This window comes from Mustela erminea, chromosome 14, assembly GCF_009829155.1.
Source record: "Mustela erminea isolate mMusErm1 chromosome 14, mMusErm1.Pri, whole genome shotgun sequence".
Taxonomy (NCBI): domain Eukaryota; kingdom Metazoa; phylum Chordata; class Mammalia; order Carnivora; family Mustelidae; genus Mustela; species Mustela erminea.
Window position 1 is genome coordinate 33444765 of NC_045627.1, and position 25536 is coordinate 33470300.

The following is a 25536-nucleotide window of genomic DNA, read 5'->3' on the forward strand; positions in this document are numbered from 1 at the left end:
AGTGAGGAGACATGTACGGAAGCACTAGCAGAGTGCCTTGAACTTCAATTTGCTCACAAAACATCTCTTTCTGTTTATAACAGTTACACATCAAAAATGTTCAAAGATGGAATCAAGTATGATTTTCCCATGCTAGGAATTGGTTAAGGATAAATAACCATCTGGAAGAACAAAAGAAGGAGAGTAAAACTTCGTAACTCAAATTAGATTTCTTTTAGAATTCCTTCCAACTCTAGGGCACCTGGGTGGCTCAGTGGGTTAAGCTGCTGCCTTTGGCTCAGGTCATGATCTCAGGGTCCTGGGATCAAGTCCCGCATCGGGCTCTCTGTTTGGCAGGGAGCCTACTTCTCTCTCTCTTTCTCTCTCTCTGCCTGCCTCTCCATCTACTTGAGATTTCTCTCTCTGTCAAATAAATAAATTAAAAAAAAAATCTTAAAAAAAAGAGGAATTCCTTCCAACTCTAAATTTTAAAATATTGTGATTATAAATGCATACACACACAAATCTTGGAGAAAAGATCAACAAGTAGCAACATATATATTTGCAATAGTAAGCAAAATTGACCAATATTTGGAAAATTATCCTATCTTCCTATTAACTCATGGTATAAAGAAATATATTTTACACTGGCCAAGGGGGAAAAAATAAAAGAAATTGGTAAAATTTCACTAAACAAGCATATCTTTCTTTGCCAGATCTATAGATCAGTTCTCCACCTTGTGAGGACCCTCTGACAATGATCAAAAAATAATAACCTACCTGCCCCATTCCTTGATATTTATATAAAGGAAATATTTCTTTGTAAGAAATGATAATTTTAGAAAGTCAACTGGTGTGGTAAGTCTAAGAAAGAAACTATATACAGCAAAAAAATAAATAGGAGTTTCATTACACTAATGAGTAGAATGTTAAATTCAGCGGCAGCTTTGACTAATGTCATGAACTCATCCACCGTATTCTAATGAAGAAAAAAGAAAAAATGAAATGTTAAGCCAATATCCCAGACTACCAGGAACATTTTTTGAAACAGCTTCAGGAGAATAGGTATTACTTCTTCTTTGAAAGTTTGGTAGAATTCCCCAGGGAATCAGGCAGGTCCTGGGCTCTTGTTTTTGGGAGATTTTTGATCACTGCTTCAATTCTGTTACTAGATATTGGTCTATTCAGGTTGTCAATTTCTTCCTGATTCAGTTTTGGAAGTTTATAGTTTCCAGGAATGCATCCATTTCATCTAGGTTGCTTAACTTATTGGCATATAACTGTTGATAATAATTTCTGATGATTGTTTCTATTTCCTTGGTGTTAGTTGTGATCTCTCCCTTTTCATTCATAATTTTATTAATTTCAGTCTTCTCTCTTCTTTTGGATTAGTTTGGCCAATGGTTTATCAATCTTATTGATTCTTTCAAAAAACCACCTTCTAGTTATGTTGATGTGTTCTACTGTATCTCAAGTTTCTATCTCATTGATCTCTGCTCTAATCTTGATTAATTGTCTTCTTCTGTGAGGAGTTGGTTGATTCTCCAGTTGATACTCCAGTTCTTTGAGGTGTAAAGGCAGCTGGTGTATTCCAGATTTTCAACCTAACCAAAGGGGTAAAGGATCTGTACTTGAGGAACTACAGAACACTGAGAGAAATTGAAGACAAAAAGATGGAAGACCATTCCATGCTCATGGATAAGAAGAATAAACATTGTTAAAATGTCTATACTGCCTAGAACCATCTATACTTTCAATTCTATTCCAATCAAAATTCCACCAGCATTTTTCAAAGAGTGAGAGCAAGCAATCGTAAAATTTATATGGAACTAGAAGAGACCCCGATTGCTAAGGAAATGTTGAAAAAGAAAAACAAAACTGGGGGCATCACATTGCCTGATTTCAAGCTTTACTAAAAGCTGTGATCACCAAGACAGCATGGTACTGGCATGAAAACAGACACATAGACCAGTGGAACAGAGTAGAGAGCCCAGATATGGACCCTCAACTCTATCGTCAAATAATCTTTGGCAAAGCAGGAAAAAAATATAGAGTAGAAAAAAGACAGTCTCTTCAATAAATGATGCTGGGAAAATTGGACAGCTATGTGTAGAAGAACGAAACTCAACCATTCTCTTACACCATACACAAAGATAAACTCAAAATGGATAAAAGACCTCAAGATGAGGCAGGAATCCATCAGAATCCTAGAGGAGAACATAGGCAGTAACCTCTTCGACATCAGCCACAGCTTTCAAGACATGTCTCCAAAGGCAAAGGAAACAAAAGCAAGAATAACTTTTGGGACTTCATCAAGATCAAAGCTTCTACACAGCAAAGGAAACAGTCAACAAAACAAAGAGACAACCCATGGAATGGGAGAAGATATTCACAAATGACACTAGAGACAAAGGGCTGATATCCAGGATCTATAAAGAACTCCTCAAACTCAACACACAAAAAACAGATAATCACATCAAAAAATGGGCAGAAGACACGAACAGACACTTCTCCAATGAAGACATACAAATGGCTAACAGACACATGAAAAATTGCTCATCATCACTAGTCATCAGGTTGATTCAAATCAAAACCACATTGAGATACCACCTTATACCAGTTAGAAAGGCCAAAATTAACAAGATAGTAAACAACATGTGTTGGAGAGGATGTGGAGAAAAAGGAACCCTCTTACACTGTTAAAGGGAATGCAAGTTGGTACAGCCACTTTGGAAAACAGTGTGGAGATTCCTTAAGAAATTAAAAATAGAGCTACCCTATGACCCTGCAGTTGCACTCTTGGGTATTTTCCCCCAAAGATACAGATGCAGTGAAAAGAAGGGCCATCTGTACCCCAGTGTTCATAGCAGCAATGGCCACGGTCGCCAAACTGTGGAAAGAACCAAGATGACCTTCAACGGATGAATGGATAAGGAAGATGTGGTCCATATACACTATGGAGTATTATATCTCCATCAGAAAGTATGAATACCCAACTTCTGTAGCAACACGGATGGGACTGGAAGAGATTATGCTGAAATAAGCAGAGAGAGTCAATTATCATATGGTTTCACTTATTTGTGGAGCATAAAGAATAACAGTGAGGACATGGGGAGATAGAGAGGAGAAGAGAGTTGGGGGAAATTAGAGGGGGAGACAAACCATGAGAGACTGTGAACTCTGAAAAACAAACTGAGGGTTTTGGGGGCGGGGATGGGTGAGCCTGGTGGTGGGTATTATGAAGGGCACGTATTGCATGGAGCACTGGGTGTGGTACATAAACAATGAATTCTAGAACATTGAAAAGAAATTTAAAAAATTAAATTAAAAAAATAAATAAAAGGTAAATTGTGGTTCAAGGATTTTATATGAAATATAAAACTTTTAATTTACATGTGATACAGGAGATAATACACACTTATTCAAGTTATGAGGAGTGACTTACTTTTTTTTAGTTAAAACTCTATTTATGTGAGATTTGGATATTGACTAGCAGGAGAGGCCTTACATCATATCCTGAACTAAATGAAGGTTCTATTTTTATGAAATAATGTTACATGAGAATGTGGAAGACAGACAATATTACATATTCACTGTGAGAGAGCCATTAGCTGTTCATAAAATCCAGTCTCCTCTTCTTTAGTAGTAATAGATTTATAGCTTAACATGTGGCTGCCAGCATCACATTTCCCAGTCTCCCTTGTAGTGAGAAGAGGTCATGTGACTAATTTTAATAGAAAGTAAGAGGTAGTCATGTATGATACTGATGGCCCTATCTTTTCCACAGTCCTTCCCCTACCTTCTTACAGGCTGGAATGATGAGAACCAGACTGATCTTAGATACCACATGGTGAAGAAGGCAGAGCCACCAACAGCCTAAGTTCCTGACTGTGTGGAGCAGAGAGCCCAACTAACCTGGTTGTTATGTGAGAAAAATAAACTACCCATCTTGTTAGAGACACTAAATTTGGGACTTATTTACTTATTTAGTCACAGAAGCTAAATAAGCATTTGACTCTACCAAATGCTCTCAAATGATGCAAACATGCATGTTTATATAATGATACAATGACAAAAGGTCCAATGGAATTACAAAAGGTGATTGTTTTAGGTAATGCTTTATGAAGTCTTTCAAATATTTTCAAAACATGAAGTAAAATTTCTTTGGACAACTAACTATTACGCATCAGTTAAGTGTCAATCAAACACACAATAATATTTCTATAGATTCTGTCTTCCTCTGAAATCCGAGGAAGCCTGTATATTAAAGACAGGAGCAAACTGTTAAGGTAACTCACATTTGATTCCTAACTGCACATTTGCCAGAAGAAAACTTGGCTTTGAATTCACCATTAAAACTCACTACTATTCTAGAGCAATCTGAATCCCTAAGTTCAATTAAAAAGGTCATTACCCTCTGGAACTGAAGGTGCTCTTTTAATTACAATATTGCTAATGCATTGAAAGAGAAGACAATTTGGCTTAGTTCAATTAGTACATTTAAGTCAAAGCAAGCTCCAGTTGACTATGGGTGACTTTCTCAATGTATTACCTTTTTTTCCTTTCCCTTTCTTTGCCTTTTTATTCCCTCCTCCCTCCCTCTCTGCCTCCTTCTCCCTTTCCTTGCTTTGCTTTTTTTTGATTTTTTTTTTTTTTATGGGGGAGTATGAATATTATCCAGGTACTTAAGACTAAAGTCTCCATTTTATCTGTAAATTGCTGGTAAGCTGTTAATAACTAAGTTCATACAATATTTTGTTTTATAAAACTCTTCAAGTTTATATGAATATTGATAAAATAATTTGACAAGAAATTTTTAACTTAGCTTTCTGAGGGAGAATAAAATGTAAGTTGGGTTTTCACCAGCTAAAAACAATATGCAATTGCCTTATTATGGTATATTGCACACATTATGCTATGGAAAAGGAAAAAAAAAAAGAATATCTTTGATATTTGACTATGAACAGATGTTTATTAAGGTTAATCTATATCAGGAAAAAAGCATTTCATGATAACATTCTAAGCCAAAGAATGCTAAAGAATATGTTCTCATGGAGAGCTCTGAGCTTTCCTATTGGGTAGGATTCAGATGAGTTTTTTTAAGAACATGGTGGGGAGCGGGGCATAGCTCCATGCAGTCATGGATTCCAGGACCCCCAGATCATGACCTGTACCAAAAGCAGAGGCTTAACCAGCTAAGCTAAGCACCTGCCCCAGAAAGAGTCTTCTTTAAAGTGGTATGTAGGCTGCTTAAGTGGCTCAGCCAGTTAAGTGTCTGCCGTGGGTCAGGTCATGATCCGGTGGTCCTGGGATCAAGCCCCTCATAGGGCTCCCTGCTCAGCAGGGAGTCTGCTTCTCCCTCTCTGCCCCTCCTCCCACTTGTGTTTTTTCCTCCCTCTCTGTCTCTCTCTCTCTAATAAAGAAATAAAATCTTTTTAAAAAGTAAAGTGATATATAAAGCCCAGAAAATTAACTCTTAAGCTCAAACTGAATTTAACAAAAACTTTACTACCAGATAAATTTAAATAAAGTTCATAATAGCTACTTTTAACACCCTGAATTTAATTCAGGAGAAATAGTCAATTTTAATTTGCCCAAGTTGGCTATGCCAATAAAGGTCTTGGAGAAACTGTTCATGCACAGTGTCCCATAGATTTGAGTCAGCTAGACTGGGCATTCATTCATTCACCTAAAGCACTGAAGAGCCCACTGTAAACTTGAAGCTAGGCAGCTATACAGGGAAAAAGCTAGACCCTGCTCTTTCTGTAATTTGTCATTAAGATCTTGTCTTAGCAGAGGAGCAATTTCCTTTAATTTACCACTCCACTGATAGACATGCATTCAGAGCATCCTCTTTGAAAAGACAACCATTTGGCTTTGCCCCCTAAGTAAAAACTTATCTTTCAAAAATATTCTTATAATATTCAACTGAGATATGTTAAAAAAATTGGGAAATAATAAAAAAGGAAAACAAATATCTGCTCTCTCCCCCAAATTATTAACATTTTTCTTTATTTCCTTTCAGATTTTATCTCTTTTCTTTCTCCCTTGTGTATAGTTTTTTAAGTTGCAATTATACTGCCTTTTTTCATGTTCATTTGTCCTTGGTGTTATCAAAAACTTTTCATTAAAAACTTAATAATAAAAAATTAATAACTTATTTCATAATATACCATGATTTTTTCTTATTGTTTTCTCAACTGGGGGTTGTAATTGAGATACTCATCTTTGTAAATAACATTTTCTTAAGTATTGTGTCAAAAATAAATATATTTTTAAGTTGCTTCATTCATATTGTCAAAGTACATTCCCCAAGCACTGAAACAAATTATATTCCAAATAACAAGACAGGAGAATGCCCACTTAATCACCCTCAGGTATGTGTATAATATATAGCTTTACTCAGGTGTATGTATATATTTTTATGTTTTTATTTAAATTCCAGTTAGTTAACATACAATGTAATATCAGTTTCAGGTATACAATTTAGTGATCGGACACTTACATACAACACCCGGTGCTCATCACAAATGCAATCCTTAATACCCCTCACCTATTGAATCCATCCCCTCTGGTAACCATCACTTTATTTATTTATTTATTTATTTATTTATTTATTTATTTTTGTTTTTTATTTTTGTTTTCATCACTTTATTCTCTATAGTCAAGAGTTTGTTTCTTGTTCTCTGACTGATTTATTTCAATTAGCATATTCTCTAGCTCCATCCACATTGTTGCAAATGGCAATGGCAAGATTTCATTATTTTTTATGGCTGAATAATATTCTATTATATATATAATATATAATGTATATATATATGATGGACTGTTATATAATTTACATACACACCTCTTCTTTATCCATTGATTTGATACTGGGCTGTTTCTATAATTTGGCTACTGCAGATAATGCTGCTATAAACACTGGGGTACAAATATCCTTTTGAATTAGTGTTTTTGTATTCTTTGGGTAAATACCTCATAGTGCAATCATGGGATTGTAGGATAGTTCTAATTTTAATTGTTTGAGGAACCTCCATCCAGTTTTCCAGAGTAGCTGCACCAGTGTACATGCTCACCAGCAGTCCTAGAGGGGTTCCCTTTCTCCATGTCCTCAGCAACACCTGTTGTTTTCTGTGATGGTAATTTTAGCCATTCTGACTGGTGTGAGGTGATATCTCATTGTAGTTTTGATATGTATTTCCTGGGTGTATACATTATCTTATAATAAGACAGGAAAATGATTGTCATCATTTTTTTTAATTTCCTCATATTTGTGTTTTTTATTATTTTTCTACTTTTTAAAACTTTATTGACATACTACCTGATTAAAGCATGGTATTTTTTAACAGTATTATACATGATAATTTTACATAGAAAACTTTACATAGCATTTAATATTATATAATTCAGCTTATTCCAAAAATGTATACATCCATTGAGCAAGGAGTGTTTTTCATTAAATCACCAATATTAAATGCACTTGATCATCATGTATAGATTAAACAAGTAGCTATTAACTAACTTTTAGGCATTTTAAGGAGGGAAAACATACATTTTGCACAAAAAGAAATATTTGATACAAATATGAAGATAAATTTTTTAAAATTAGAACATGGAGAAAAACCACATCTTTGATGACTGTCTTATTTTGAAAGGAAGAACTTCCAGATAGAGTTATTCTTTTAAATACTCAGCTTTGGTTTCTTTGTTTCTCAAACTACAAAGCTGCTGATTGCAAAACTCCAGGATTTCACATGAGTTCAAGCTGTGTCTACTTTGACAAATGTTAAAACAAAACCCAGAAAATACAGTGTTAAGGATCCACCTTCTGTTTCCACCAATACCAATCAATTTCCATTTGAAGGGGATGTTCATACTTGCATTTGTCAGCAAGTTCCATCAATAAATATAAAGACTATAAAATATATAGCCAGATCACAAAAGAAAAACAGAAAGGCTTAGGGTTTTTTGTCTTTTTTTTTTTTGCATTTTGTACAAAAGTCACCTGTCAGAGGAAAATGTTGTGTCTCCAAATATTATGCAATTTCTGTAATGTGGTTCTTTGTACAGTTTCTTTATACTTGTAATTAAAGTATGGTACTTTGTAGAAAGTTTCTTCGTATCCATTTCCTATCATGATGTTACTAATTTTACCCATTTTTTTTAATGGCTACTGTGTATGAAATAAACTATGAAAAAACAATTAAGTTGTTCTTTTAAAATAGTTTTTAAGAGTGTTGTATGTATTAAAAGTATGAACTTACACTATTTCATATCATTGCAAATATCTTTCAAATATATATTTTTCAGACTGGTTAGGAGATGGTAAAATTTACCTAAATGTTTTCTTTGTTCACTTTTCCAGCATTTTGCATTGAATTTTGACATCTATAATCATAAGAATTACCTTCTATAATTATCCCTTTTGCATTACCTTTGTCAGGTTTGCTCTCAGAATTATGTCTGAATAAACAAATGAATTGATAACTTTATATGTTTTGGCATGTTCTGTGACAAAATTCTATAGCATGGGAATAATTAAAATTCTAAAAACTTCCAGGCCAATGTCTTATTTGGATGTAATTATTTGATAATATTTTTAAATTATTCTTGACTACTAAGACATTTAGAATGTTTTTACTTCTTGGTCCAATTTTGGCAATATACTTTCTCAGAAAATTGTTTCTGAGACCTTCAAATGTACTAAAATTTAGTTATACACAGTATAATATCCTTACAAAAAATGTTACTGTTAACATTCCCATCTTAACTTGTAACATTTATAACTTTATATAGTTAACTCTTATTTGATTTTCTGTGGAGTTTTGTTTGTTTGTTTGTTTGTTTAAGATTTTATTTATTTATTTGATAGACAGAGATTACAAGTATCAGAGAGGCAGGCAGGGAGAGAGGAGGAAGCAAGCTCCCGGCTGAGCAGAGAGCCTGATGCAGGGCTTGATCCCAAGACCCTGAGACCATGACCTGAGCCAAAGGCAGAGGCTTAACCCACTGAGCCACCCAGGCCTCCCTGTGGAGTTGTTTTAAATAACCAGAATTAATTATATATAAATTATTCTGATATCTCATTTCTAATAAGTAAATTCTTTCTTTTATCTCTGTCATTTTCTTTTCTTCTGCTTTTTTTTTTTCTTTTTCTTTTTTTTTAACTAGGGAGAAGAGTAATGAAAAAATGTTATTTCTTCTCATTTCTCCTTTTATTCTTTTCTTGCCATGGTTCTCTTGGTTAGTTAACTCCTTAGTTCACTGACTTAGGCTTGGCTCTGAGACTTGCTTTCAGTAACAGGACATTACCAGAAGAGAAAGTGTGCCAGGTCCAAGCAGGAACTTCAAGAACCCTTCTGTGTGTTTCTCTCTGTGTGTCTTGGAGTCTGCCTTTCGCCTTCAGAATGCATATATCACATAGGGGGTGATCCTTCACTCAGTATCACAGGAATAAAAGACATACATACCAAACGACTGCAGCTCCTGCCTACTATCCAGGCTCTCTCACTCAGCTTGCTGGGAAACACATATTTATTATAACCACTGAGATTACATGCTATCATGCAGGGTGACCAAGTGAAAAGTGATTTATATAATTTTATATTATCTTTTCTATCACAATAAGTTGAACCCCTACTTCACTTATATTCTATTTTTCTTGTTTAGTAATAAAAAGCCAGAATTGTGCCACTGAGTGTAACTTTGCTAATATCCCAGAAATTTGATGTCATTTTAAAAATTTTCTAGTATAAAAATACAATTTTATTTTCCATTTGACCTAATAGATACTAAATATATATGTAAATACAATTTTCTACCCTTTTTAATGTGTTATTCATTTACAGAATTATTGTGATATTTTTAGAGAGATGAGCCTTATGAATTTTGTATTTTTGAATACGTTTAGGTTGCCTTTATGGCCTATAATATATTTTAAAACCATTTTGATAAACAGTTGAAATTAACACTTATTAGACCTCTAGTGATAATTTGTATTTAGATTTTTAAAGTTAATTTAAAAATTTGGGTTTAACTAGGGATATAAATCTATTCCCTTTATTATTAATGACTGACGAGTTTGGATTTGTCTCTGCATTCTTTGCTTTCAGTTTCTTTGACACAAAAATAAAACTTTTCAAAGTTTGCAAACACACTCTTGAACCACTTTCTCTGATCAACTAATTCAAGGAAAATATTAAAATATTGGCCTACTGATACATCTTTCTGTCCCAACTCAGTATAAAATAAAGAATATGATTTTTTTAAATTTCTAGACAACTTTAATTCCCAAAGTTGAAAATATATTTGAGGATTGTAGATGTTGATAATAATCATTTTACAATCAAAATAATCATATATTAACTCTCTTGGATTTTTTAAAGACATTTGCAATATATTCAATGACTAGCTTTGCAACAAATTCTTGTGACTAAGTTCTTTATGATGAAGTGGAATTATGCCCACACCAACATTCACATGTTATTGAATTCTTCAATTTTTCATTGTCAAGTGCTCTTCATTTTTCATTGGATTGGATGATATTTTCAAGCAGGATTATTCAAAAGTGATTCATCAGTGATATATTTGAACCATTGCATTTTAAAAACTGTCCTCACAAACAAATGACAACAAACCTACTTGTATAATTATTAAAATGCAACTTTTTTGTTTCCTGTAAGACCCCATATAAATGCTTCCTTTTCCTTCTGCATTTATTATAGTGCAAATAAAATTTGATATTAGCTTAATAGCTCTACTTTTTAAGTAACTTCCCTCACTCTTCCCACACTAACGGATATGTCTTTATTATTGTAATTTTAAAATCTAGCAGTGTATTTCTAGACATGGAACTTTCCATGAAACAGTGATCCTTTTAAAACTTAAAAACTTATTGGGGTTAATGTGGAGCATGAAATCAGCGATGCCAAGTCGCTGGGGATGAAGAAAGCTTTCAGAGAAGGGCCTAGGCCTTTGGAATGCTAAGGCCTGCCTGACCACTCTGCCGCTGGAACGCTGTAGGAGTCGCCTTCCCCCAAGCTTTCTCAGCCCAGACAGCAACTTTGTGATCTAAAATGCATTATTCCTCAGGCTATGTGTAGTAGAGCACGCAGATTAGCATATAGTATCTTTCCTGTGACTGCTTGTCACACATCCGGTGCTTGAGAAACATTGATAAGGATTTGTGATTATCCTGAAGGATCAATAAAAGCAAGAGCAAAGAAGAGCTAAAGGGCTTCCTTTTGGAGTGTTGACCTACTTGCCTTCTCTCTTTCACAGCAAAGCTTGGAGCACCTTTCTTCCTCCAGTACAGGATTGCTAGCCACTCCCCGCAAAAACTCAAAATCTATTATTATAAAAGCAGTTCTTTATTATAATTTTATTATTCCTTTTGATCAGTTTGTTTGAGTTTGATTCTCAACTATCTATAAATGGCATCGTTGTTTTGTTCCCTGAAAATCTATTATACCTTTGATTAATCTGCATTGTTAGTGAGCTTTTCTAAGTTGTTCTCTAAGTCACCGGTTGGATTACACTTCTGGCGATCTGTTTTTACCATCTCTCATGAATACTTTTATAATTTTCATATATTTTAATTTTCCAATATTCTCTCTTACCCGAGGTTTCTTTTGCTAACAACCTATATCTCTACAAAAGACCATTTTTAAAAAATAATTGAAGTATAACTGGTATACAATATCATATTATTTTCAGGTGTACAACATAGTGATTCAATATCTATATACATTATAAAATGATCACCACAATAAGTTCAATTGCCATCTGTTGTCACATATTTTTTACAAGCAAATGACCATTTTACATCACCTTTCACCTCCTCAGTAATTTCATTTCCTGATTCTTTATATTACTGAGAAAGTGAAGGGTATACATTCTAGAAAAAATCCCTTCCTAAAACAATTATTAATCTTTGTAATCTTAAAACACCAAATCCTTCTTATGTTATTAGATCTTTCTTTAGACCCTAATTTGGTTTTCATTGATTTAAATGAGGAAATCTCTACCTCAGTTCAACATGTTTCACAGAAATGGGTGTATAGGCTTCCTTTAACTTCTATCAATATTTACCTGGGTAGAGCCATATATTCCCTCTCTGATCTTGTCAGTGGAACTCAGCTTAAGTAAGGCTGTATATTTTCCTGCTTCCCTAATCATTTTAGTAAAATAGGTAAATTTATTTCTGGATTATTTTAAACATCCCGATTTTTCTTTTTCCCACAGCAGTGGTATTTTACTGCTTTTCTTAAAATGTACTTCATCTAAGATGTTATATGTTTTCCCCAATCCTTTTCTTTTAAAAACACTTCTATATTTAATAAAAAATGATCTATATTAAGTGTAAAACATGATGATTTGATTTTTATGTAGTAAAATGATTACTATACTCACATTAATTAATATACCTATCTCTCATCCTGTTACCTTGTGTTTGTGTGAGATGAAAGTACTTTATAGTTGCTCCCTTAGCACATTATCAGTATTTAATACAGTATTATTAATTACAGTCATCATGCTCTACATTATACTTCTAGATTTATTCATTCTACATAACTCCAGCTTTGTGCCCTTGGACCAACATATCCCCATTTCCCCCAGCTCCCTAGTAACTACCTTTCTACTTTCTGCTTCTATATATTTGACTTGTTTAGAGTCTACATATAAGTGAAATTGTGAAGATTTTTTTTCCTGTGCTTGGATTTTTCACTTAGTATAATGTTCTCCAGGTTTACCTATGTTGTTGCAAATGACAGGACTTCTTCTTTTAAGGCTGAATAATATAGTCCATTGTGTGTATGTGTGTGTGTATTACAATTTCTTTATCCATTCATCTGTTTGATACTTGTTTTCTGGTATATTGTGAATAATACTGAAATGAACATGGAAGCTCAGACATCAATTTGAGGTGATTTCATTTTCCATGGGTATACACCCAGAAGTGGGATTGCTGGTTTATATGGTAATTTTATCCTAACTTTTTGAGGAATTTTAACTCTCTCCCTAATGTCTCTGCCAACTGGCATCTCCACCAACAGTGTACAATGGCTCTCTTTTCTCCATAACCTCACCAACATTTGTTATCATTTAGCTTTTTGATAGTAGCCATCCTAAGAAATGTGAGTAATATCTCATTGTGGTTTTGATTTGCTTTCCCCTGATAACTGGTGATGTTGAATACTTCTTCATATATTATGTTGACCATTTCCATGTCTTTGGAAAAATGACTATTCAAATCCCTTTCCTTTCCTATTTTTAATTGGATTGTTTGTTTTTTGTTATTGAGTTGTATGAATTCTTTATGTATTTTGCATTTTAGTCCCCTATTGCATAGATGGTTTGCAAATATTTTCTTCCAGTTCCTAGGGTTACCTTTTCATTTTGTCAATCATTTCTTTTCTGTCCAAAAACTTTTTAGCTTGATGTACTTAAAATTGTTTTTTTCTTTTTCTCTTTCTTTTTCTTTTGTTGCCTGAGCTTTTGTATTGTATCCAAATAGTCATTGCCAGGGCCAATGCCAAGAATTTTTACCCATGTTTTCTTCTAGGAGTTTTACAGTTTCAGGGCCTCACAAACATATATAAAACATTTTTACCCAACAGTGGGGGACTATACATTCCTTTCAAGCACACAAGTAACATTCTCCTGTTTAACGTGATCTCTCCACAGGAAAGATCACATGTTGGGTCATGAAACAAATCTTAACAAATTTAAGAAGATTGTATCTTCTTTAGTAACAATGGAATAAAACTAGAAATCAATAACAGGAAAGAATACTCTTGAAAAACCAGTGAGTCAAAGAATAAATCAAAAGAGGATTTTGAAAATATCTCAAAATAAATGCAAATGAAAGTACAACCTACCAAACCTTAGAAATAAAAAGCATTTCTCTAGCATAATAAAGGCCATTTATGAAAAGCCCACAGTTAACATCATAATCAATGGGGAAAACTGAAGCTTTTCTTCCAAGATCTGGTACAAGGCAAGGATGCTTACTCTGCCCACTTCTATTCAACACAGTACTGGAAGTACTAGAGCAAAAGCAATCAGGCCAAATAATAATAATGATAATGATAATAATAATAATAATAATATTAAAATAAAAGTAAAAAGAACAAGAAGAGGGGAAAAAAAAGAAATCAAAGGCATCTAAATCAGAAAGGAAAATTTAAATTATATTTGTTTGAAAATTACAAATTCCTATATCTAAGAAGCCCTAAAGACACACACAAAAAAACTGCTAGAACTAATAAGTGAATTCAATGAAGTTGCAAGATATAAAATTAACATACACAAAACACTTGTTTCTTTGTATCAACAATAATCTACCTAAAAAGGAAATCCATAAAACAACTCCATTCAGGATATCATCTAAGGGTGTAAAACACTTAGAAATAAATTTAACCAAGGAGATGAAAGACCTGTACACCTGAAAACTACAAAACATTGATGAAAGAAATTGAAGAAGACAGAAATAAATGGAAAGACACCACACATTCATGGATTGAGAAAAATTAATATTAAAATGCCCATACTACCCAAATCAATTTGCAAAGTCAATATAATTCTTATCGAAATCTTAATGGCGTTTTTCACAGAAAGGAAAAAAAGCAATTCCAAAATTTGTATGGAACATTTTGTGGTTCCAAGATTGCCAAAGCAATCTTGGGAAAGAAGAATTGAGTAAAAGGCTTCCTGATTTCTAATTATTTTACAAAGCTATAGTAATCAAAACAGTATGGTACTTATATAAAAGCAGATGCATGGACCAATGGAAAAGAATAGAGAGTCCAGAAATAAATCCAACCAGTTATCTAATATTTGACAAGTATGCAAAGAATATACAATGGAGAAGAGATAATGTCTTCAGTGAATGGTATTGGGAAAATGAAATACCCACATGTAAAAGAATGCAATGGTATCTTACATCACTCACAAAAATCAACTGACAAATACTTAAATATAATTTGCAATCCATTTCAACTGTGGCCATGTTGCATTGTGGAAGTTGCAGTCTCCAGAATGAATAAAGAAGGCAAGATACTGATTGTGGTTGGGGATGTGGAGCAGGATAGGAAACTATTTCAGTTATCTCAGTCACCCTTAGATGTGGGTGACCTCTCTGGATAGAAACAAACTATAATTCTCTGTATAAAGGAACCAGGGGCACCTGGGTGGCTCAGTCAGTTATATCTTTGCCTTCAGCTCAGATCATGATCCCAGGGTCCTGAGATAGAGCCCCATGATGGGTTCCCTGCTCAGTGACGAACCAGCTTTTCCCTCTCCCTGTGAGGCTCCCCCTGCATATTCTCAATCTCTCTGTCAAATAAATAAACAAAATCTTTAAAAAAATAAATAATAAAAGATCCAGAGTGGGAATGAATGGAAGACACCTCCTACTTGCTTCCTACTGAGCCATATTACTTCAGATGTCTAATCAGTTGTCCACTAATCACTTAAACAATTCTCAATCCATTCCATCTCTACTGTATATGGAGCAGTGAAAACTTTAGTATGCATCAGAAGCACCACAAGTGCTTGTAAAAAAAAAATAATTATAAAACTAAACAAAAGAGATGCTGTCACACGGCCAGAGCATCTTATTTAATAGGCATAAGGTGGGGTATGATAATTTGCATTTCTAACAAGTCCCGGGTGATTCTGATGCTGATACTGCTACTCTGAAACGATATTTAAGAATCACTAGCACAATTCCTCCATGGAAATAGCCAATAAAAGATTGAAAAACATTTTTTTTTCATCTTCACATCAGTGTATATATTTTCATAGGTAATATAGAGATTGAAAACCATTTTTTTTTCAACTTTACATCAGTGTGTATATTTTCACCTTTCCATTGGCAAGAAAGGAAAGGTGAGCACTCACAACTAGTAATTTAGTTAAAATATATACTTTTATTTATTTTATTTAAAAATTTCATTATTATTATTATTATTATATTCATTTCAAAAATCACACATATAGTTATAGTTATAAAGGGGCAAGGTGGAAACAAAATGCTGTGTTTTATTCTCTCCTAGTACCCTCAAAATATTTTAAGACTTTAATTTGCAAATCTACTCTGGGCCAGAATTCTGTAGAGGAAACGGTTTCACTGAGGGAACAAGATTAAAAATTCCTAATGCAAAGATAAAATTAAGCCAGGGTGGGGAGGGTTGGAAGTGATAAACAAATAAATTAATTAAATATTAACATAATATTATACAGATATGAGAAAGTTGTTAAAGAAAGACACAAGGAAAAGTTCTAACTTTTGACTGTGTTAAAACATAAACAAACTTTTTTGAAACCAAACTAAGCATTTCCAAGACAACATGGAAACTGAGTAGAAAGGGCAGCTTCCTCTAGTTTGGCCAGATTCTGATGATTTGAGAATTCAAGTCTTGTGAGCAGAATTGTGGATTACTGTGTCTCTATTTCTATCTGTTGCTTTGGGTTGTTGGAAAAAACAAACTAGTCACTTTATTTATTTTTTTTTAAAGATTTTATTTATTTATTTGACGGAGAGAGATCACAGTAGACAGAGAGGCAGGCAGAGAGAGAGAGAGGGAAGCAGGCTCCCTGCTGAGCAGAGAGCCCGATGCGGGACTTGATCCCAGGACCCCGAGATCATGACCTGAGCCGAAGGCAGCTGCTTAACCCACTGAGCCACCCAGGCGCCCCAAACTAGTCACTTTATTAAAAAAAAAAAAAATGATGTTACTATTTCAGACCTATCCATGTCTTGATTCTTTAAGTGTAGCAAGGCATGGCAAGACTTTATTCAATCAATAAGAACACCAAGGAAGAAAGGAAGGATAGGAGGAAGGAAGGAAGGGAGAGAGGGAGAAAGGAACGGAAACAAAAAACCACCATGCACTTTAATAAACTAAAAAAATTAGAGTTGAGGTTGTTGTGAGAACAGCTTCTAAGTGAAAGTGCAATACTGAACAAATTCAGAGATAGATACCACACTGGCACAACATCTGTGAGGTTCAGGGGGGTATATGCTCGTTAGGTTTGGAAGATTGCATGCTTTAATTCCAAAGAGAAAGAGTTCCAGATTACCTTTATGTGATTACATTATAATTATCAATTTTGTCAAATTATTTTTCTTTTATACATTGAATTATTCTTGTTTTTTCTTCTAATTCTATTAGGAATTAATAAATTTGGATTTTCCAGAACATGGTAGTTCTCTTTACATGGAATATAAATGTGTTCTCTTCATTTCTGTTTTGCCTTCTGCAGTTTGTTTTCCTCTGTGTGAAAAAGGACATTTTTTGGTCAAATGTGTTGTTCTCATAAACAGAATAGACAGAAGCTCCTTTTGCAGTTGAATTGCCTCTTTTTTTTTTTTAATTTTTATGAAATTACCACCATGGGGGTTTCATGAGCTAGAAAATAAGCATGATTAAATTCCACTTGACTTTGGCTCTTAATTCATAAAACATTTCCTAAAAACAAGGAACTCTGGGGAATATAAAGATGAAAAACAATCTTGTCCTGAACTTTGAGAAGCTAAACTCCTACTCTTAGACTGTATTGTCATTTTCAAAGTGTGATCTGTGAGCATCATAAGCATCATTTCTGGGCTTGTTAGAAATGTCAATTCATGGACCTAGTCCTACTGAGTGAACCATACAAGCCCTCCAAACAAACTCTTTTAAAAAACCCTAGGTGATACTTAATGCCTGTTAAAGTTTGGAGACCACTGCTATCATGTGAGATTAAAAAAAGGTTTATTAAATGATGCTGTAAGAGAGACAGAAAATGAAAGCAATGCCTTCTGATATAGATAAGGGAAGGTTTCTGGTACTGGAACTGGAAAGTAAAGAGGGCTTGTTTAAGGTTGTGATGGGGACTAATTACGTAGAAGGGAGAGCACTCTAGTAGCAAATTTCCAAGACCAGGGAAAAACAAAGCTATGGGTGTACAGAGGGCAAGTAAGTCAAAATACAAGACATTAATGAAGTACTTTGAGAGTACCCTGGGGGAAAAAATGATACCAGAAAAAGTGAGGGGAGACCTCACTGAGGTGCTTATAGAGTGTGGGATCAAAAAGGATGATTCCTACTTACAATCGTCATGTAAACTAAGGGCTGGGAATACACAAATTCCGATTTTTAGAGCTGGAAGAGGCTGTCAGAATAATCCAATACAATTCACTACTCATGCATAATTTCCTCCTCTATAGCAATATGGATAAATGTTTGTGTGGGGGCACCTGGGTGGCTCAGTGGGTTAAAGCCTCTGCCTTCAGCTCGGGTCATGATCCCAGAGTCCTGGGATCAAGCCCCTCATCGGGCTCTTTGCTCAGCAGGGAGCCTGCTTCCTCCTCTCTTTCTGCCTGTCTCTCTGCCTACTTGTGATCTCTCTCTGTTAAATAAATAAAATCTTTAAAAAAAAAATTCATTAAAAAAAAAATGTTTGTGTCGCCTCTGGTTATACTGCATGTTTACCAAAATTCCCTTATACATAAAGAAGATATCCAATGAGCAAGATAAAGGGTTCTCTTTTGGGGTGTTTTTGTTGTTGTTGTTATTTTTACCTGCTCATGAGTTAGTATATCTATATGGACTATTTTAATATGTTATTCTTCCCTGTTTTATTATTCTGCTTAATTATTAGTCTTGTGTCTTATACACATCCCCCACTTCTAGTTTTCTACCATCTACTCATGAATCTGGAACAACAACATCAAAGACCAAATCAACCAATTTCCACTGATATGAAATGAGGAATAAAATTAAATTATAGGACATAAGTTCCAGGATGGTCTAACCAAAAGCCAAGGTTGCATTTATATATACAGTATGATCACAGAAGTGCCAAAAATCCTGATTCAACCAAAAATTTCCCCACTTGATGGTTATATTGGTTAAATAAGATACGGGTACTTCGAGAATAAGCCTAGGTCATGAGATTGCCTCAGATATCTGAAATGCTTGTAAGTATCGTGTTATCTGTTTAAATATAGAGTTGCTGCTAATCTCTAAAGAGGACAGACCCCTAAGATTAGGAAATAAGACCCCAAAAGAGGATAGACCTCTACAAAGACAATCTAAAAAGTCATCAAGACATGTCTTTTTACTTGTACATAAATTTTGATGATATGTAAATTAACCCCCATTAAGAGGTTTCGTAAATTCTTTCTGTAAAAGAAGACATTTTGTGCTTAAGCTGAGATAGGATATTCTAAAGCCATTCTGGAAAGACACTAGAAAGTATTTTCAAAAAGATACGAATTATATTTCTACTGTAAGGAAAACTGTAATACATTCAGTTGGATGTGAGATGCTGGCACAAGGTGCTTCTAATTATTGATAAAAGAGAAAATTATATAGGAAGAATGAAACCAGACAGAGTGAAAATGAGAGCTCTAAAGTGGAGGAGACAGGAGGAAAAGCAGGAAAAGGAAAGGGACAGGGAGTAAATTGTAAATGGGTAGGCTGCTGTCTCTAGAAAAGCTATCATTAAAGCAAAATCATTCTCTAAGACCTATATTTTCTCAAAGTATCTCAATCCATGTTGGAAAAGGAAGCTCTGGATCACTTACCAGGTTTTTACAGATAATCTGGATGCACCAAGGATGGATTAGGTAAATTTGTTTTCAAAGGTTTATCTTTTCTTTGTACAAGTTTCTAGTACTTTGAATTGGTAAAGTATACTATATTTTTGAATAATTAAGAATTGTCTATCATGGAGGCAATAAAGTCATGTCATTTGCATTTGACATTCTTTGGATCACAGAATTAAGTAATAGAATATAGTGCTAGAAGCACTTCTTATATAATGGGCTGTCACATCTTCATCTAATGGAATGGTTAACACTTTGTTAAGCTCACTCAACTAATTAGTGGGAGACTTAGGGAGGGGACACAGTATTTTGTGACTCAGTGCTGTTCTCTTTCTACTGTTTCTTATTGGCTTTCTAGATACTATCTAAGGGTCATTGGCTACTCAGAAGTTAGTAGAAAAAGTTGTTTGCTTTCATTTATATTTTTTTAAATTTGGTTTTGTTATATATTTGGTTAGTTTTAAATATCTAATACCATTTGATACTTAATAATACTTAATAATACTAAGTGACACAGAGAAAAAGAGTGTTAAGTCTCTTTTGTGTTTCAATAAATGAAACTTTCCTTTAAGTTTATTCTTGAATCTGAGATGTACTTATGACATCTTTAGGAGTTCTAGTAGTTTCTTTATATTGAGGAATAAACCACAATAAAGCATTTCAGAAGTCATTAAGCCCAAGTGATTATTTAACAACCTCTGAGGTATATTACTTCAATTCTAAGTGCTAAGTTCTTTAACCACACTAACTCAGAAGCTCTTTAAAAGCCAACAGTCACAGTTTAAGACCCTGGCTTCATTATTTTATATGCATGGACACAAACTCAGTCACCTGTTCACAGTGAACTCTGCCCTCAGCGCTCTATGGCTCTCATTCACCATGTTGTCATCTCCATGTACCTAACTATCTAGTTACGGCAAGGTCTCTGGCTCTCCTTACAGTGCAACATGTTATTCATTATCTTTACATCCTATGCCTTTCAAGTTTGGTATCTGCAGAAATATCAATATAGATTCTAAATATTTTAAAATTTGCTGTAAAAAGTCCAGATTTATTCTGCAGCCATTCAAGGCCAACCAATAAACTTGGTAAAACTCATACCAAAAATATGTTCATTTGCTGGCATTAACTCTACTCTTAAGAATATATTGTTAAGACGCAGAAGAACATCTAAAGGGCTCATAATTCTGTGCATCATCTTTAAAAGCAAGCCTGCTTCTAAAGGATGTACTCCATATGTGTTCATATTTATTCAATCATTCAGTGAACAAATAAAGAATGGCTATTGTATGTCCATACATGGTAAATCTGATAATGCACAGAGCCAGAATTCTAGGTGCTAATGACTTGGCTAAAAAGAAAAGATATATAACACTACTCCATGTAAGATATATAATTAAGAGTCATATTAATAGCATTTATAATAGACAGATTTGGTAATTACTCTTGTACCAACTAACTGCATGCCCTAGGCATGTTCCATAATTTTTGTATTTGCAAAGGTAAAAACACAAACTGGAAGTTCTGTTAGGCTTTTCTATTGGGATGTCTCTTGTCTAATCAGATATAATAAAGTCAATTTTTTTATCTAAAGTAAATGCTAACACATATTATTAGGTAATATTAGAAAAACAGATTTCAAGGCCAAAATGAATCTAAGAAGATTATTTTATAAAAGGCATAATAAAAAAAAAAAAAAAAGCTCATGGACTTAGAATCCATCCAGATCTGTGCACACATTCCAGCTCTACATTCTTCTGGGTGACATGATAAGCTCATTCAGCATTCTTAACATTTCTTTTCTATAAAATTAGGCAGATAATATCTAAAAGAGATAATGCATATAACATTGTCTGGCACACAGAAGCACTTACACAGGATCGCTATAACTATAAGCATTAACTGCAGAGTATTTTTTTCCTTTTTTTAAGCCCTTTCATGTTAACCATGTAATTTTATCTTCATAATATTCTATAAGGTAGTACTATTCCCATTCTGTATTTGAAGAAATGGAATCACAGGCCACATGACGAAATAATTTCTATGTCTCTCCACACAAGAGTTAAGAGTGACAGTTCCTTTGACTCTTCACAAGTCAAATTCTGCACAACAATTTTCATCTCAATAGTCAATAGTCAATCATTAAAAGTTTGTTCCCACAACTTTAAATACTTTCCTCTTAAATACTGCTGAAAATGGATACGCTGCAGTGTGTCCGTGTGTGTATGTGGAATTGTGATTGCTAGAAGAGGTTATTGTTTTCATACTTTGTGCATTTCTGGTCAGTAATACCAAAGAATTATCCAAGAGAAAAAATGTTCCTTTCATTAAGATGATGAAGATAGAAAACACAACAGAAATAAAATGCTGGTGGACTATGACTTACTTAAAATTTCATAGTTCAGTGGCAAATCCAGGAAAAGAACCTAATTAAAATTTTCATATCATTTGAGTTTTGCTTACAAGCTTAGAAAATGTCTATTGTCTTGAGCTTTGTTGTTTTTATTTTTTTCCTGTGGGGTCTATGTTTTGGAAAAAAATATATTCAGTCTGTTAAATCCTTCCTACCATTAGGAAAATAATAAATGACCTGAAAATTCTTCAAGACTAAATGGTTAAGCATGGCCACACGTGTGAATAAGTAGCTAAAATCACATTTATGTAATGTTCACACCATGGAAGACCTAAGACCTACTGAGCTCTTATAACACTGCCTGCAGGTCACATTCTCACTGCAGTGCTAGAGTCCTTTTTTTTTTTTTAATTCAGCAGGTAGCATTATAGCTGTGAATCTTCTGAACATAGTTTGAATTATGAAAAACTGATCTACACAGTTAGCTATCTACTGATCACAACTCAGGTCTTATCTGTATTAGCTCCCTGAAGAAATGTCTGAGACCGACCACGAATTCAGAAGTGACATGTGGTTTGTCATGGAAATGTGGTTTTCATATTCTGGAAGATTTAGAAAACAAGACTCCAAAAAAGGATACTGCTGCATATAGTATGTAGCTTTGCCACACTGGCTTCTTTTACTTTGTAACATACATTTAAAGTTCCTCTAGTGTAGATCATTCTGCTATTCTGAGGGGGACAGGTATCTTAGAAAGAAGCATAGAAATAGATCATGGGGGCACCTGGGTGGCTCAGTGGGTTAAAGCCTCTGCCTTGAGCTCAAGTCATGATCCCAGCATCCTGGGATGGAGCCCCGCATCGGGCTCTCTGCTCAGCAGAGCGCCTGCTTCCCCCCTCTCTCTGCCTACTTGTGATCTCTGTCAAATAAATAAATAAAATCTTAAAAAAAAAAAAAAAAAGAAAAAGAAAGAAAGAAATAGATCATGGGTGGTCCCTACACTTTTCCTCACTTGTCTTCTTCTTTGCTTTAAAAAAAAAAATTAAAGTTAATAATAATACAAAAATAACAAAATTAGGTACACAATGAGGCGTGTTTTTTTGTTTTTTGTTTTTTGCTACTTCATAGGTAATTGGGATGCTTATACTCACAATAGTCCAGATGTCTAAACTAAAGAATTGATGACGACAGTCCATTTCTTTAAAAAATGTTGCTGATGTGCTTCCTGTACTCAGTCTTGCCACAGAGCTAGTCAACTCATTTCTGGCGTCGAAAAGTATCAGCACCACCTCATGGCAGATCTAATAAGCAAGAGAATCTAATGCAAAGGGGCTTTGGCAGTTTAATTAAATGTATGCATTAAATGTATCTCCAAATCCGGAGATTAAAATCCATCAGAGTTCTGAAAATATGAATGCCAGATCCATTTGTGTGTCTTCAAGTTTATAAACCATGGGCATTTTCACTGACTTCACGGTTTTCCTTTTAAAAAATACTGTAGCTTTAATGTTTCTCCTCTGGTCCTTGCCAATGTTGCTTAAAAAAAAAACTGTCAAATTTTCAAAATCAGATAAATCTGGTAATTTGAGTGTAAATGTCTCCTAGTGGTTCCTTTCTTAGGTGTATTTTATATTATGATATGCCACTAGTTGACAGATGCACTACAGTTTCTACCTAATTAATATCCTGGAGATTCTGACTATAGTGTTTATACAAAAAACATTGAAATAATATTAATCAACTGTTGACCAGAGCTAAATGAAAAGGTTCACTAATAAGACATTTTCAAATTAGACTTATTTTGGAATTTCTTTTTTATATACCAGATTTTCATTTTTACATTAGACCTTTAAAATTAATAATTGACAATTAATAAAGTAATTAATAAATTTTATTTTTAAAGCAATATTAGGCTTCAACAAAGTTGAAAGGAAGGTAGAGAGATTTCCCATACCCCCCTCCTCCCAGAAATGCATAGCCTCTCCCATTATCAACATCCCCCATGAGAGTGGTACATTTGTTACAACTGAGGAATCTACATTGACATAATATGTCACGCAAATCATAACATAAACAAGAATTTACATTATGGCTCACTCTTGGACATTCTGTGGATTTGGACGAAAGTATAATGACATGCGTCAGTCCTCATAGTATCATACAGAGTACTTTCATTGCCCTAAAAATCTTAAGTTCTGCCTATTCATCTCTTCCCCCAACCCCTGACAACCACTGATCATTTTATTGCCTCCATGTTTTGCTTTATTTACAAGATTATATAGGTGGGATCATATAGTATGTAGCTTTGCCAAACTGACTTCTTTTAGTTTGTAACATACATTTAAAATTCCTCCATGTCTTTTCATGGCTTGGTATCTCATTCCTTTTTAGTGCTAAATATTATTCCATTGTCTAGATGAATCACAAATTTATTTCTGCATTAACCTATTTCAGGGCGTCTTGGTTGCTTCCAAATCTGGGCAATTATGAATAAAGCTGCTATAAAATCCAAATGAAAGTTTTTCTGTGGACATAAGTTTCCAAGTCCTTTGGGTAAATACCAAAGAATGTGATTGCTAGGTTATATGGTTAAGAGTACATTTAGTTTTATAAGAAACTGCTAAACTGTTTTCCAAAATCGCTGTTGTAGTTTGCATTCCCACCAGTACTGGATGAGAGTTCCTGTTGCTCCATATCGTTTGCCATTGGTGTTGTCAGTGTTTTGGATCTTAGCCATTCTCGTTAGACGTGTAGTGTTAGCTCATTGTTGACTTGGAATTCCCTAATAACATATGATATTGAACATCTTTTCCAATGCTTACCTGCCATGTGTATATCTGTTTCAGTTAGCAGTCTTTTCAGCTCTTTTGTTCCTTTGACCATTCTTTAGTTAGGTTGTTTGTTTTCTTATTGTTGAGTTTTAGGAGTTTTTTCATCTATTTAGGATAAATGTCCATTATCAGTTATGTTTCTTGCAAATAATTTTCTCCAAGCTTGTGCTTTGTCTTCTTATTCTCGACCATGCATATGCAGAGCAAAAGGGGTTTTTTGTTGTTGTTGTTGTTGTTTTGCTTGTTTGTTTGTTTTAATTTTAATAAAATCTAGCTTCTTTATTAATAAAATCTACTTTCTTTCATGGATAGTGACTTGGTTTTGTGTTTAAAAAGTCATTGCCATATCCAAGGTTATTTAGTTTTTCTCTTATCTTCTGGGAGGATACGGTTTTGTATTTTACATTTAGGCTTATGATCCACTCTGAGATAATATTGCTGTAAGGTATGGAGGCTGGATTCATTTTTTGGCATGTGGATTTCCAGTTGTTCCAACACTGTTTGTTAGAAAGACTACTTTGCAAATATTTCCTCCCATTTGGTAGGTTGCCTTTTCACTTTGTTGACAGTTTCCCTTGCTGTGTAGAAGCTTTTTAGTTTGATGTAGTCCCACTTGCTAATTTGTGTTTTTGTTGCCTTTTTTGCGGTGTCAAATCCAAAATATCATTGGCAAAAGTGATGCCAAAGAGCTTACTGCTTATATTTTCTTCTAAGAGGTTTATGGTTTCAGGTTTTAGGTTCAAATATTTAATCCATTTTGAGTAGGTTTGCAT

The 25536-nt window shown here is 34.0% G+C and overlaps 1 protein-coding gene across 3 annotated transcripts in view; it reads right to left on the reverse strand.

The window, feature by feature from the left end:
- CTNNA3 (catenin alpha 3) overlaps window positions 1–25536 on the reverse strand; it is a 1797739-nt gene that overhangs the window by 773313 nt on the left and 998890 nt on the right. The window lies entirely within an intron of this gene.